This window comes from Cnephaeus nilssonii (genome assembly GCF_951640355.1).
Source record: "Cnephaeus nilssonii genome assembly, chromosome: 4".
NCBI lineage: Eukaryota > Metazoa > Chordata > Mammalia > Chiroptera > Vespertilionidae > Cnephaeus > Cnephaeus nilssonii.
Genome location: NC_137075.1, coordinates 19,517,891 through 19,532,858, shown reverse-complemented (window position 1 = coordinate 19,532,858; position 14,968 = coordinate 19,517,891). Strand labels below are relative to the sequence as shown.

Genomic DNA, 14,968 nt, shown 5'->3' with positions numbered 1-14,968 from the left:
TTAATAGTGTGCTAGAATGATGGAGCAAAGTAAAAGCAGGTTGTGTCAGGAATACACATGAAAATTTCAGATGTGGTGTGATCTGCTTTAAGCCCTAGATTAAATTATTTTATTCCAACCCAGTACCCGATTTCAGTGAGCTTACCAATTTCATTGAAAACTATGACCCTTTGTGTCTGCCTCCCTCCCCTCACTGGCACCTCCATTCCTTACACTCTCCTCAGAGTTGGGATGTCTTACTTCCTAGTGATCAGCTTTTAACTCTTGTTCTAACCACCAACTTCCATTAAGTTTAATTACATTTAAAAAAGACCTGAAATCGCCCTAGCCGGTTTGGCTCAGTGGCTAGAGCGTCAGCCTGCAGACTGAAGAGTCCCAAGTTCAATTCCAGCCAAGTCCACATGCCCGGGTTGTGGGCTTGATCCCCAGTGCGGGGCGTGCAGGAGGCAGCCGATCAATGATTCTCTCTCATCATTGATGTGTCTATCTCTCCCTCTCCCTTCCTTTCTGAAATCAATAAAGAAATATATTTTACATAAATAAATAAACTGAAATCTTCAGTAATAGTGGAGAGAGACTATATACTATCTCTAATAATAGTAGAATTTTAAGTTCATATTTTATTTTCTTTCAGAGTCAACAAAATTCTTAAATTAATCTATGGGAGTATTCCTGGAAAGGAAAATTGTGCACAATTAGCATCCATAAGTCAACCAATATTTATAAACAGTCACAGAGTAAAAAATTATGAATCCCAGACTTCACTATCCAAAAATAGCTTCTTGGCCCAGGTGTCATGCCTAAAGTTTCACCAGCAAAAATCCATTCCCTTGGTTTATTCTCCTTATGTATATCTCTTTTAAAAAATGTATCTGCCTATGAGAGAAGAGCACACTGTGATTTCGCTTTAGATTGCTCTTTTGCTGATCCTGGATGCACTGGGTTTGGGAAAATTATGTGGAGGTAAAGGAACTAAAGAGTTGGTTGAGGGCACAGGAACATTGTAAGAAAAGCTTTTAGTTTTTCCAAGGATCACATCCTCATTTATTAAAGAGGACACTGATACACCAATTCATTAATTGATGTTTTTATCATCACAAGAGATTTAAAACTCTATGGTTCATTATACTGTACTTTGTTTTCTTACTGTGCTTCGGTCTACAGATAGGCTTCTGATGGCCTACAACAAAAGTTTTCTAAAGGGTTTTTAAAATATATTTTACTATACTTAACATGCCTAGGCTACACATGATTACTTAAGATAATAGTATTTACAGCGAGTCTTATAAGGTCAGAATATATACCAAAGATCTAGGTTTTACAATAAAATTTTTTTTCTCACATATCATCTTTACTATGGGCCAGATTTACACTGATACGATTAAAATTTTCTCATAAATTATAACTGCATAATAAATATATAGGACAAAAATATGTAGGGAAAAAATCGTACACTTTTAAACAAATTTTCAAGAAAAAATATATCCATTCTACATTTTTTTAAATTTTTTCTTTCAAAAAATTTGTTACTTAAGATTTGCATGTATTCTGTTCATTTTTAACTGCATAATTAAAATATCAAAGATTATTATAAAACATTTTATTTTCAAACTTCTGGCATACAGTATCTTTTGAGTAGTATTGATAGAAAAAAAAAATGAACACCTAAAGCTAACAAAAGTCTTTCCTATCTTTTGGCCAAATACTCGGTTTCTATGAAGAAGTTGAGGTTACAAAGAAATTGTGAATTCTCAGTCTGGTTTCCCTGCTGATGAGCAAGAACTGTCTGTAGTTCTCTTCGAGGTGTCAGGGGACTCACCATAGTGTCACACAAGGGTTCTTAGCGTCGAGCAAACATACTTTCCACAAACTCAGCTGCTTAATCTGTTTGCAGGTTGAATTATAGAACAGGGTAGATGACTCCGGGTGCAGGGAAGGGAACAGAGCATTTCCACAGTTTCTTGATTTAAAAAAGAAAAAAGAAAAAAAGCCTGCTATTCTTACTTTAAAAAAAGAAAAGCCTACAATTGTCATCAAGAGACATCACCAAACTTTTTTTCAGTTTTGTTGCTGGTTCCAGAATCTGATTTTAATCATGATTAAAAATAATTGTGCTAAAGATTCTTACATAGTTTAATATGAAAGCTATCAGTGAATTTTTATAATTGCATTGTCTTTTCATTAAAATTATTCTGCTTCTTGCCAACTTTACCTGTGATATTTTTCCTATAAATTCTTGGTTGGACTATAAGTTGCAAGGCAATATTAGACATGTCTGAACATTTTGTAAATACTTGTTGATTGATTCAAAGAATAAGTGTCATAAATTCTCAACTCAGCATAAGATTTAAATCAATATTTAATATAATGTTGAAAGTTGATTTTGAGTTATTGGTATTACTAATAAATTGGAGGATTTAAACTCTTCTTAAATTGCTCTTCAAAAAATTATTGTGTTTGAGATTTAAAAGCTCTGAAATATGATATATACATCAGCAAATAATAAGTCAAATAGTTCATTTATTTGTGATAATTTATGTACAATTGCACATCCCAATCAACTTTAAAAGATGAATTCTAAATCCATATCTAATTAGATTTAGCTTTATTATCATTCATATATGGAAGATAGACTCAGATGACTCTTAAGCAATCATTTTAAGATGTATAACATCTAATATGCTTAATTTTGATTCTTGAACAATGATATCCTTTTAAGATTCTAATATTCTAGATTTCTAAATCATAACACATCTTTAAATTAAATACATATTTAACTTAGGAAATATAAGTCTTGTACTCCAGCAAATTAGTATGTATTTTATTAAAAATTTAATTCCATTACATATTTGTATAGTGGATCACATTTCTTATCCATTGAGTATATAAAGTGGGTCTCTAGAGCTACTTTTATTATATACTAGAGGCCCGGTGCACGAAATTTGTGCACGGGGGGTAGGGGTCTGCAAATTTGTGCACGGGGGGGGGGGGGGGGGGGGGGGTAGGAGCCTGGCCTGCACCCTCTCCAATCTGGGACCCCTTGGGGGCAGTCAGACATCCCTCTCACAATCCGGCGCTGCTGGCTCCTAACTGCTCGTCTGCCTGCCTGCCAGCCTGATCACCCCCTAACTACTCCCCTGCTGGCCTGATTGATGCCTAACTACTCCCCTGCCAGCCCGATCGCCCCCAACTGCCCTCCCCTACTGGCCCGATCACTCCCAAATGCCCTCTCCTGCCGGCCCGATTGCCCCCAACTCCCCTCCCCTGCCGGCCCAATCGCACCCATCTGCCCTCCCCTGCTGGCCTGATCGCCCCCAACTGCCCTGCCCTGCAGGCCTGGTCACCCCCAACTGCCCTCCCCTGCTGGACTGATCTCACCCCTAATGCCCTCACCTGCCAGCCTGATGGCCCCCAACTGCCCTCTCCTGCCAGCCTGATCTCGTCCCCAACTGCCCTGCCCTGCAGGCCTGGTCGCCCCCAACTGTCCTCCCCTGCCAGCCTGGTTGCACCCAACTGACCTCCCCTGCAGGCCTGCTTGCCTCCAACTGTCCTCCCCTGCCGACCTGTTCACCCCCAACTGCCCTCCCCTGCTGTCCTGATCTCACACAATTGCCCTCCCCTGCCGGCCATCTCGTGGTGATCATCTTGTGGCAACCATCTTCTGTCAGCCATCTTGTGCTGGCCATCTTGTGATAATGTGGGTGGCCATCTCGTGGTGATCATCTTGTGGCAACCATCTTCTGTCAGCCATCTTGTGATGGCCATGTTGTGACGACATGGGGGTGGCCATTTTATGACGGCCATTTGTGACAATGTCACGCGATGCCACCTAGGCTTTTGTTATATAGGATTTGATAGATATAAATATAATTATAGTCATGTCTTTATAAAAACTAAAGAATTTTGGCTTACACTTTCAGGAAATATCTCACTTCCTAGCTCATTCCTTTTACCAAGGAAGGATTAATGTGGGATTACTAAAATTGGAACCTAACCAGAATTTGAGAAATGGCAATGCAGTGGAAAGTGAAGGATCCAGGCTACAGAAGAGAAGGGATTCTCTAGACCTAAGAATCAGCGCTTTCCCTGATAAGTTCCCTTTTGTAGCTAACTTTATGGAATGAATCACAAATTGCATGAAAGTAGGGACTAAATATTAAATTACCACAGGGCTTCTCACATTTAACCTGCTTCTTCATCAGAAACTTCCAATGGATGATCTAGAGTTGGGCTAGTATATGTGTCTGCCTACTAATGTAGATGAAACATGTTTCAGATGAGCACCATGGAGAGGAATAGAGAAAAAGAACAAGACTAAAATGTGAGAGAGATCCATACTATTTAGGTTTAAAACTAAATAAAATGCAGGAACTTTTATTGTTTTTTTAATCCCAGTGTTACAGTAATTAAAAGTCAGAAATGGAATTCCTATTATTTTAGGGAAATTATAGGACCCACCTAATGATGATCATGTACATTTTAACTAGAACTTGACAAGCTAAAAAAATAACAACAGGAGTTATTATCTAGTATACCTCAGAGATGGGATTTTCACGCACATATATGAAATGTAAGTGTCTTCGAGTGGCTATATAATAACCTAATAAGTATCCTTTTCTTTGTTTCTGTTCTTAGCTCCAGTTAAAAGCCTTCTTACTGTTTAACCTTTGACAGGCTACATAGCTTCTGGTTACTTCTGTGAATATAGGCGAACTCATCCATCTTACCTGAGAGTAGTTTTTAAATTGATAAAAATAAGATATAGGTGATTTGAACTTCCTAGGATATGTAACAATAGCACTAACCACTAGTATACTTAAGAATACTTTTGTTGTAGTAAGGTGGGAAAAGGAAGCTATTGTAGAAATTCGATTTTTAGAAGTTTCCATCATTCTTGCTTGGATGTTGCTTAGCCGCATTGTACTTGAGAACTCACTCAGAGCTTCCTTCTTTGTTTTCTCTATTAAATACATAGAAGATCAAATGTACTGTGCCTATCTGCAAATGTAGAAAATGTCTACATTTTTACATAAGTCGGGGTCTTCTTTTCATTTAATAAATCCTCAGTGTACTCATCTAAAATCTGATGGATACTTCCTTAAAAGGTACAGGTTTTTCTTTCAAAATATAATTGGGGGAGGGAGGACTAAATTATACCCCAGAGCAAGTAGAAATATAAATTTCACTTAGAGTCTAAGACTCCATGTTTATTTCTCCCCACGTGGTCAGAGAATTGCTCATGTGCACATTTGGCCATAGCTGCCTCCTGCACGCCCCTTACTGGGATCAAGCCGCAACTCGGCATGTGCCCTGCCTGACTAGGACTCAAACCTGTGACCTCCTGGTTCATAGGTCGACACTCAGCCTTTGTGCCACACCGGCCGGGCCATAAACATCATTCTTGACCATTTACATTAAAGGAGAAAAAATCATTCTAAGACAATGTATTTTATAGTAGCAGGTGAAATGCATCTTCCTTTATATATAGGGGTGAGTAAAAGTGGGTTTATAGTTGTGAGTATGCGAAACACAGTTTCTTGTATTATCATTAATTATTGTATTATTTATTTGTATTACAACTGTAAACCTGTGTTTGACCACCTCTGTATTCTTGAACAACTCAACAGAAATAGTTTTTTTCTTCAGTTCTTAACCTAAGTATAAATTTTAAAAAGACTTATACTACTGAAAATTGCGTTATTAGGTGTTCCTGTAGAAAGACTGACTGAAAGTGAAAAATGAGACTCCAAATATTACATAATAAACAATATTTTGGAACTTACTAAACATTAATTTTTTTATTGCTTTAGCATATATACCATTTAAACTAATAGTTCTTCAAATATCATCATCATTTGACTTTTTCCTTTGCCACATTTAACAATATTCTCAAAGCATATGAAAGCATATGTTATTTCTCTTTATGTTACTATATGCAATTTGACAAGCTACATAATGGTAAAAATAACATATAAACATATTTAAAATCTTGAAACATCTTCTTCCTTAAATTAAACTAGTCTGCCTTCTGAGTTATGTGTGTTTTGCATTAGTCTTCAGTAAGTTCTCTACTACTGACTGAAATGGAGGGCCTAATCTTTCCCGGGATGATGGAAATAGCACAGTTCAAGAACAAGAATGAATCTCTGTATAATCACACCACAATGCGAGGTGACCCTAAGACAGAGCACTGACCAGATACACATATGGGTTTTAGAAGACTTTCTGATGCTCTTTTTTAACACAGCTGTGAGAAGAATGTGGCTAAGACCTCATAGTCATTCTTGAGTAGAGCTGGCAAAGGAAGCCATGAGGAGAAGAGAATTTAACACAGGGGTGTAAGAGAGTGCAGCTTCATTGATGGGATCTGAGGGGAATGCCTAATGACTGGAAGAATCAAACTTGGCAATGAAAACACAAAGCTCTTTTCATCAATTCAAACGCAGACTCTAAAGCTGCAGATGGTCACCTCCAGCCTTGTCTATTCAGTGTGAGGTTTTATAAAATGGCACTTTGGTGAATACTAATAGATCAAAACAAAGATTTAATAACATAAAGATGTGGTGTTCGTTTTTAAATGAGTATACAGGTCAATGTCTCCGAAAAGGATAAAAAGAATACTCTTTGCATGTGGGTCTAAAGTCTTTTTGTTATTTTTCAATTTGAAAAATAAACAACATTTATCTTCAAAAATAAATGACAAAGGTACAGATTGTGTTTAATGGAAAACAGTTTACATTGTGAAAAGAGACTGAAATTAGGGTTTATAGTTACTCCTGTTAACTTTATTGCTTCTGTTTGAGGATTCTCAATTTATAATATTTGTTTATGTTATCCTAATATTTTCTTGAAGTTCACATGATAGGATAAGTATCTGTTGTCATTCTCAAGTATGAATCAATCTAATTAAAAATGTAGGCCAAAATATTTTATACTTGGAAGATAACTTTTTTCCTCATCTCTCCAGAGAATGCAGAGACATTATTTAATACAAAGGAAGCCTCTAAACTTTAAACCAATATTGAAATTACATTTTTGTTACTTTGCATTTGATTTTCTAAGATTTTTTAAGTTCATAATTGTTTATATATTAAAATGTATTTCACTGTATTCAACTTGAGACTTAGTATGCTTACATAACTGGTGTATTTTTCAACAATAGATTTTATTAGACTTGGTTAGCATTTTATAGTTTGAAAGATTCTTGAGCTAAACGCAAACAAATTAAGCTTAATTATAAAAAATAAGTTTAAAATATGAACTTAACTAAAATACATCATTCATATTTCTAGTATTTGTGAAGCAAATATAATGAGTAAGTATATATTCCAAATAATTTTAGCTAGTGACACTATTATATAATAAATTAAAAGACTAGGATTGAAAGTTAAAAGGGAGGCAACTTAGTATCCCAGACATCTTTACAGCAGTATCTTAGTATTACAGTAGAAATATCTGTAAACTAACAGGCCCCTTGACTGTCAAGAACTGGGTCTGTACAGGTCATTAAATTGTGTTTCTTCTCAGTTTCCTCATCTGGAAGGTAGAGCTGACATTCTTGCACTATCTACTGCAAAACATGGCTGCAAAGATCAAATAAAATGCATGTGTGTAAAAATACTTTGCAAAGTGTAATGTGCTCTATAAAAGCAAGCTTTGGCTGAAGAATATCTTCTACTTATACATTTAAATAAAAAGTTATAGTCACCTCATCAGAACCAGAAATAGTAAATGAGAAAAATAATACTTTAGCCTCAGAGACATAATGTAAATACCATGTAATTTTGGGAAAAGAGAGTATTCACATAGATCTTAGAAACTGGAATTAAAGAGGATTCTGTATGTTTTCATACATTCCTGGTGAGAATGCAAAATGATAAAAAAAAAAAAACCCGATGGAGGACAATTTGATGGTATCTAACAAAATTATCTATCCCATATAATAAAAGGCTAATATACAAATCAACCGAACGGTGGAAGGACCGGTCGCTATGACGCACACTGGCCACCAAGGGGCAGACACTCAATGCAGGAGCTGCCCCCTGGTGGTCAGTGTGCACCCACAGGGGGAGCGCTGCTCAGCCAGAAGCTGGGCTCAAGGCTGGCAAGCTCAGTAGTGGTGGCAGGAGCCGCTCCGGCCTCTGCGGCAGCGCTAAGGATGTCCGACTGCTGACTTAGGCCCACTCCCCTAAGCCATCAGTTGACCATCCTCTGAGGGCTCCTGGACTGCTAGAGGGCACAGGCCGGGCTGAGAGACCCCGCCCCCCTGAGTGCATGAATTTCATGCACCGGGCCTCTAGTATATATAAAAGCCAAGTGACTGGAATGACTGGAATGACCAGTACTATGACGTGCACTGCAGCGACCAACCGCCCGATCGGGGCCTCGATCGCCGCCACCTACCCTGATCATAGGCAGGGCTAGCCAGCCAACCTCCTGCATACCCTCCCCCCCCCCCCCCCGCCACCAGCCCGGCCCTGATCGGCCCCCGTCGGGGTGGGCCAGCCGGACCCCACCCATGCACAAATTCATGCACCGGGCCTCTAGTATATACATATATTCCTAGGTCAAATGGCAGTTCCATATTTAATTTCTTGAGGAAACTCCATACTATTTTCCATAATGGCTTCACCAGTCTGTATTCCCACCAGCAGTGTACTAGGGTTCCTTTTTCTCCACATCCTTGCCAGCACTTGTCATTTGTTGATTTGTTGATGGTAGCCATTCTGACAGGTGTGAGGTGATAATTCATTGTTGTTTTAATTTGTATCTCTCTGATGTTCAGTGACTTTGAGCATTTTTTCATGTCTCTTGGCCATCTGCATGTCCACTTTGGAGAAGTGGCTATTTAGGTCCTTTCCCCATTTTGTTTTTGTGGGGGGGGGGAGATTGTTTGTCTTCCTTTTGTTAAGTTGGATGAGTTCCTTATATATTTTGGATATTAACCCTTTATCATATGTATCATTGCCAAATATGTTCTCCCATACAGTGAATTCTCTTTTTGTTTTGTTGATGGTTTCTTTTGCTGTGCAGAAGCTTTTTATTTTGATGTAGTCCCGTTTATTTTCTCCTTAGTTTCCTTTGCCCTAGGAGATGTATCCTTAAACATATTTCTACAAGAGACGTCTGAGATTTTGCTGCCTATGGTTTCTTCTAGGATTTTTATTGTTTCATGACTTACTTTTAAGTCTTTTATCCATTTTGAGTTTATTCTTATTTATGGTATAAGTTGCTGGTCTAATTTCATTTTTTTGCACTCATCTGTCCAATTTTCCCAACACCATGTCTTGACTCCATTGTATGTCCTTGCTTCTTTTGTCAAATATTAATTGAGTATAATGGCTTGGGTCGACTTTTGGGGTCTCTGTTCTGTTCCATTGATCTATATGCCTGTTCTTGTGCCAATACCAGGCTGTTTTGATTATGGTGGCTTGGTAATATAACTTGATATCTGGTATTATGATTCTTCCAATTTTGTTCTTCTTTCTCAAGATCACTGCACCTATTCGGAATCTTTTTTTATTCCATATGAATTTTTGGAGTATTTGTTCTAGATCTGTGAAATATGCTGTTGGTATTTTAATAAAGATTGTATTGAATCTGTAGGTTGCCTTGGGTAGTATGGACATTTTAATGATGTTGATTCTACCAGTCCATGAACAACGGTATATTATTACACTTGTTTATATCTTCTTCTATCTCTTTTTTCAACATCCTGTAGATTTCCAAGTACATGTTTTTTACCTGCTTGGTTAAGTTTATTCCTAAGTATCTTAAATTTTTTGATTGTAATAGTAAATGGGATTGTTTGTTTAGTTTCTCTTTCTGGGAATTCAGTATTGGTGTATAAAAGAACAATCAATTTTTAGGTGTTGATTTTGTATCCTGCTACATTGCCAAATTCATTTATTAAATCTAGTGGTTTTTTGGTGGAGTCTTTAGGGTTTTCATTATACAATATCATGTCATCTGCAAATAATGAGAGTTTTACTTCCTCCTTTCCAATTTGGATACCCTTTATCCCTTCTTCTGGTCTGATTGCTGTGGCTAGGACTTCCAGTACTATGTTGAATAAGAGTAGTGAAAGCAGACATCCCTGTCTTGTTCCTTTTCTTAGGGAAAATGGTTTTAGTTTTTGCCCATTGAGTATGATGTTGGCTATAGGCTTGTTATATACTATGGCCTTTATGCTCCTTGCGATATGCTCCTTCTATTCCCACCTTGCTGAGAGTTTTTATCGAAAATGGGTGTTGAATTTTGTAGAATGCTTCTTCTGCATCTATTGATATGACCATGTGATTTTTTTATTTTTTTTATTTTTTAGTTTTGTAACTTTATTCGACCATCAGCATTAGTTCTTGTCCACATTAACAGTCTGCAGATTTTTGAAAGTGGTGACAGGTACATAGGTGACCAATGTATACAGCTTGTTTGGTGAATCTTCATCCTCATTATGTTTTCTGGACAAACATACCCGAATATGATATGGGACATTCCTTATTCCTTTGACCCAGACAGCTTTGTTCAGCCTGGTGTCAGAGCGCACGTCTGGAGTCCCCGTCTCCTTCATGGCAAATTTCCGGATCTTTGAGTGCCCGAGGGGCACGCTTCTTGCTTCTTGAAACCCATGCCATGAATGCAATTGGAATGTTGATAGTATACTTCCTGGTCACCACCTCGTTCATGGCAGAGCGGCCCTTCTTCTTCTCGCGACCCTTGATTGCGGGAGCCATCGTGCCCAGCAAGTTGGAAAGAAAGAGCGGGTATTATGGGAGAGGGAATGCAGGGTTGCAGGTACAACTTCCACGATGCCTGGAGAAAGCTGTTTAATAAATCACGTTTATTGATTTGCGAATATTGTACCAGCCTTGCAGCCCTGGAATAAATCCTACTTGGTCATGGTGTATTACTTTTTAATATATTGCTGGATCCAATTTGCTAATATTTTGTTGAGGATTTTAGCATCTATGTTTGTCAGGGATATTGGCCTATAATTCTCTTTCCTTGTAAAGTCTTTATCTGGTTTTGGCATTAGGATAATGCTGGCCTCATAAAAGAGCTTGGAAGTGTTTCTTCCTCTTGGATTTTTTGGAATAGTTTGAGGAGGATAGGTGTTAGTTCTTCTTTGAATGTTTGGTAAAACTCCCCTGTGAAGCCATCTGGACCAGGCTTTTGTTTTCTGAGAGTTTTTTTTATTACTGCTTCTATATCCTCAGTTGTTATTGGCCTATTCATGTTTTCTGATTTTTCCTGAATCCAACTTGGGAGATTGTATTTTCCTAGGAATTTGTCCATTTCATCCACATTGTCCAGCTTATTGCCATGTAGTTGTTCATAGTATTTCCTTACAATCCTTTGTATTTTTGTGGTGTTGGTAGTTACTTCTCTGCTTTCATTTCTGATTTTATTTATTTGGATCCTCTCTCTTTGTTTCTTGATGAGTCTGGCCAATGGTTCATCTATCTTGTTTATCTTTTCACAGAACCAACTCTTGGTTTCATTTATTTTTTTGTATTGTTTTTTTAGTCTATATGTCATTTTTTTCTGGTGTAATCTTCATTATTTCTTTCCTTCTACTTACTCTGGGATTTTTTTGTTGTTATCTTTCTAGTTCTAGGGTTAAATAGTTTATTATTAATTTTTCTTGCTTTGTGAGGTTGGCCAGTAGTGCTATGAACTCCCCTCTCAGGACTGCTTTTGCTGTGTCCCAGAAATTTGGGGTTGTTGTGTGTTCATTTTCATTTGTTTCCAGGAAGTTTTTTATTTCTTTCTTGATATCATTGGTAACCCATTCATTGTTTAATAACATGTGTTTGAATGTTTTGGGGTGTTTTTACTGTAGTTGATTTCTAATTTCATTCCATTGTGATCTGAGAATATGCTTGGTATTATTTCAGTCTTCTTGAACTTGTAGAGACTTGTTTTGTGTCCTAACATGTAGTCTATCTTTGAATGACCCATGTGTACTTGAGAAGAATGTATATTCTGCTGCTTTGGGTTGAAATGCTCTATAAATGTCAATTAAATCTATCTGATAAAGTGTGTCCTTTAGGGCCACTGTTTCCTTGTTAATTTTTTGTCTGGAAGATCTATCCAGTGAAGTCAGCAGGGTGTTAAAGTCCTCTACTATGACTATATTGTTGTTGATTTCTCCTTTAAAGTCCTCTAGAAGTCTTTTTATATATTTAGGTACTCCTATATTGGGTGCATATATGCTTACCAGGGTTATATCCTGTTCTTAGGTCAAACCCTTTAGTATTATGTAGTGACCTTTGTTGTCTTTTGTGATGGCCTTCATTTTTAAGTCTAATTTGTCAGATATGAGTATTGCTACCTCAACTTTTTTTTTTTCTTTTCCATTTGCATGGAAAGTATTTTCCCATCCCTTCACTCTCATCCTGTGTGTGTCTTGTTTTGAGGTGGGTCTCTTGTAGACAACATATAGTTGGGTCATGTTTTTGTATCCATTCAGCTATCCTCTGCCTTTTGATTGGAGCATTTAATCCATTTACATTTAAGGTTATTATTGATAGGTTCTTATTTATTGCCATTTTATTTTTGTATGCCTAGGTTTCTCTCTTCTTCTCATTACAGCAGTCCCTTAGAATTTCTTGTAATGCTGGCTTGGTGGTGATGAACTCCTTTAGCCTTTTTTTGTCTGGGAAGCTCTTTATTTCACAGTCTATTTTGAATGATAGCCTTGCTGGATATAATAATCTTGATTTCAGATCCTTGCTTTCCATTATCTTGAGTACTGCATGCCATTCCCTTCTGGCCTGTAGAGTTTCTGATGAGAAATCAGGTGTCAGCCTGTGGGAGATCCTTTATAGGTAACAGTTTGCTTTTCTCCTGCTGCCTTTAAGATTCTCTCTTTTTCTTTAATTTTTGGCATTTTAATCATGATGTGTCTCTGCATGGGCCTTTTTGGTTTCTTCTTGCTTGGGACTCTCTGTGCCTCCTGAACTTATGTGACTTTTTTCTTCACCGGATATGGAAACCATGCCAGATCTCTGGATAGTCAAGGCCGGTGGGAGTATAGAGGCCTTATTATCCATACACCAGAATGGCCAAAGGCCACTCTGGGCATGAGCCTAATTGGGATGTCCAAGGACTCGGCCTGAGAATCCTAATCAGTTCAAGATACTATGCGCGGGTGCAAGGACACACGGTACACTGTGCCCTTCAGTAGCCAATATGATTGATGTAACTATTGGCATGAAGCATTCTTTGTCTAAATAGTAAAAAAGTAGGCTACTGACCAGCTAGTTGGCTGGAGTCAGCTAAGGCTGGAATAAGAAGAAGTCTTCTGGAGTATGGAGAGAGAGCAGCTAAGATGGAATGTGTGAAGAAGTCTACTAGAGGGAGCAGCTGGGCAGGAGAGACAGGAGAAGCTGCTGAGCCAGAACGTTCAGGTACTGCTACAGTGTGAGGCGGTGAGTCTAGGAGGCAGCATGTGGCTGCTCAGATAATAGCTGTGGGTACAGAGACTGATGCTGTTTTATGGGAAAGATATATGTTCACCAGCCGGTGTCCAGCTGCCTGTCTGTGTGGACTTTGCGGTGAGGGCTGTTCTTGTCTGGTGGCAATATGGCCACTGGTTTCAGCAATAAAGGCTCATTCTTATACACCTACAACTTCTTCGTCTCCCAAGACCCTCTACCAAGCTCTTCCCAGACTCAGAACAGCTGTGCCCTTGGGCAGTACTGTAACATTGGGTTAGGGAAGTTTTCTGCCATTATATCTTCAAACACCTTCTCTATCCCTTTCTGCCTCTTCTGGCACACCTGCTATGCCAATATTGTTATGTTTCATATTGTCCCACAGCTCTCTTAAGCTATCTTCTTATTTTTTAATGTGTTTTTTTTTTTCTTTTTGGTTCTCTGATTTTTTTCAACCCTGTCTTCTAATTCACTGATCCAATCCTGGGCTTCCCCTAATCTGCTGTTTATTCCTTCCAATGTGTTGTGCTATATCATTCTTTGTTTCTCTTTTCATAGATACTATGTCTTTTCTCATGCTGTTGATCATCTTTATCATCATTATTCTGAACTCTATATCAGATAATTTTCTTATCTCCATTTCATTTATCTCTTCTGGAGAATTCTCTTGTTCTTTCATTTGGGGGGTGTTTCTTTGTCTCCTCATTTTGGCTGTCTGTTTGGGTGTGTGAGTATCTATTAGATAAATCTATGTCTCTCAATCTCTAGTGCAGGGTAGTGTCAAATGCTGTTTCTGTCTAATTAGATCAGGCAAAGATTCAAAGCTTCCAGAGACTGCCTGCAGACTGATTGGATTTAGTCTTGAAACCCTCAGACAATAGTCCACAGGTGTGGCCAAAGTTCTTCCTAACAGAGTAGGGTGATTGCTTCTGTCTGGAGGCTAATTGTTATTCTCAGTCTCTTAATGGGCCTCAGCAACTCCACACCAAGGGGCAATATGTTTTCCAATAGAGTGGGTCAGCTGTCTCCCCCCAGGAAAAATCACTTAGATAGCAATCGTCTGCATGGGAAAGATGACCTCTGAGTGTGAGGGAATGACTCAGCACAGGAATCCCGGTATCTGTCTTCTGAGCTCTAACCCAAGAGCCCCCAACCATGGCTTCTGTTTGCACAGTTCCAGTCCACTCTGACCTCCTTCTGCCACAGCACAAGGTTAGTGGCTGTACAGGGAATTTTGTGCATTGGCCCTTTAAGAGGGTGCCTACATTTCCAGCCGTCTCTCCCTGGCAGACAACAACCCCGCTGCTTTTCACAGCCAGATGTTATGTTGGTATCTTTCTCGGTTCATGTATTCTCTGCTGGGGACCCAGCTTGGGGATTAGACCCTAGAGTTCTCAGTGGCAAACCCCCACAGTTGAGATATCTCTCCGGAACTTTAGCTGCTGTCTGTGGGAGCACAGCCAGCCCTTTCATGCCTCTGACCCTCCTACCAGTCTCTATGCGGTCTCCACTTTCCATTCTTGGTTATT

The 14,968-nt window shown here is 38.5% G+C and overlaps 1 protein-coding gene and 1 pseudogene across 7 annotated transcripts in view; one reads left to right on the top strand and one right to left on the bottom strand.

Moving 5' to 3' along the window:
- MIPOL1 (mirror-image polydactyly 1) overlaps positions 1 to 14,968 on the top strand; it is a 340,115-nt gene that overhangs the window by 283,733 nt on the left and 41,414 nt on the right. The window lies entirely within an intron of this gene.
- Positions 8,252 to 14,408, bottom strand: LOC307097433 (large ribosomal subunit protein eL31-like; annotated as a pseudogene). Its single transcript has one exon. The product of its transcript is annotated as a large ribosomal subunit protein eL31-like (transcript).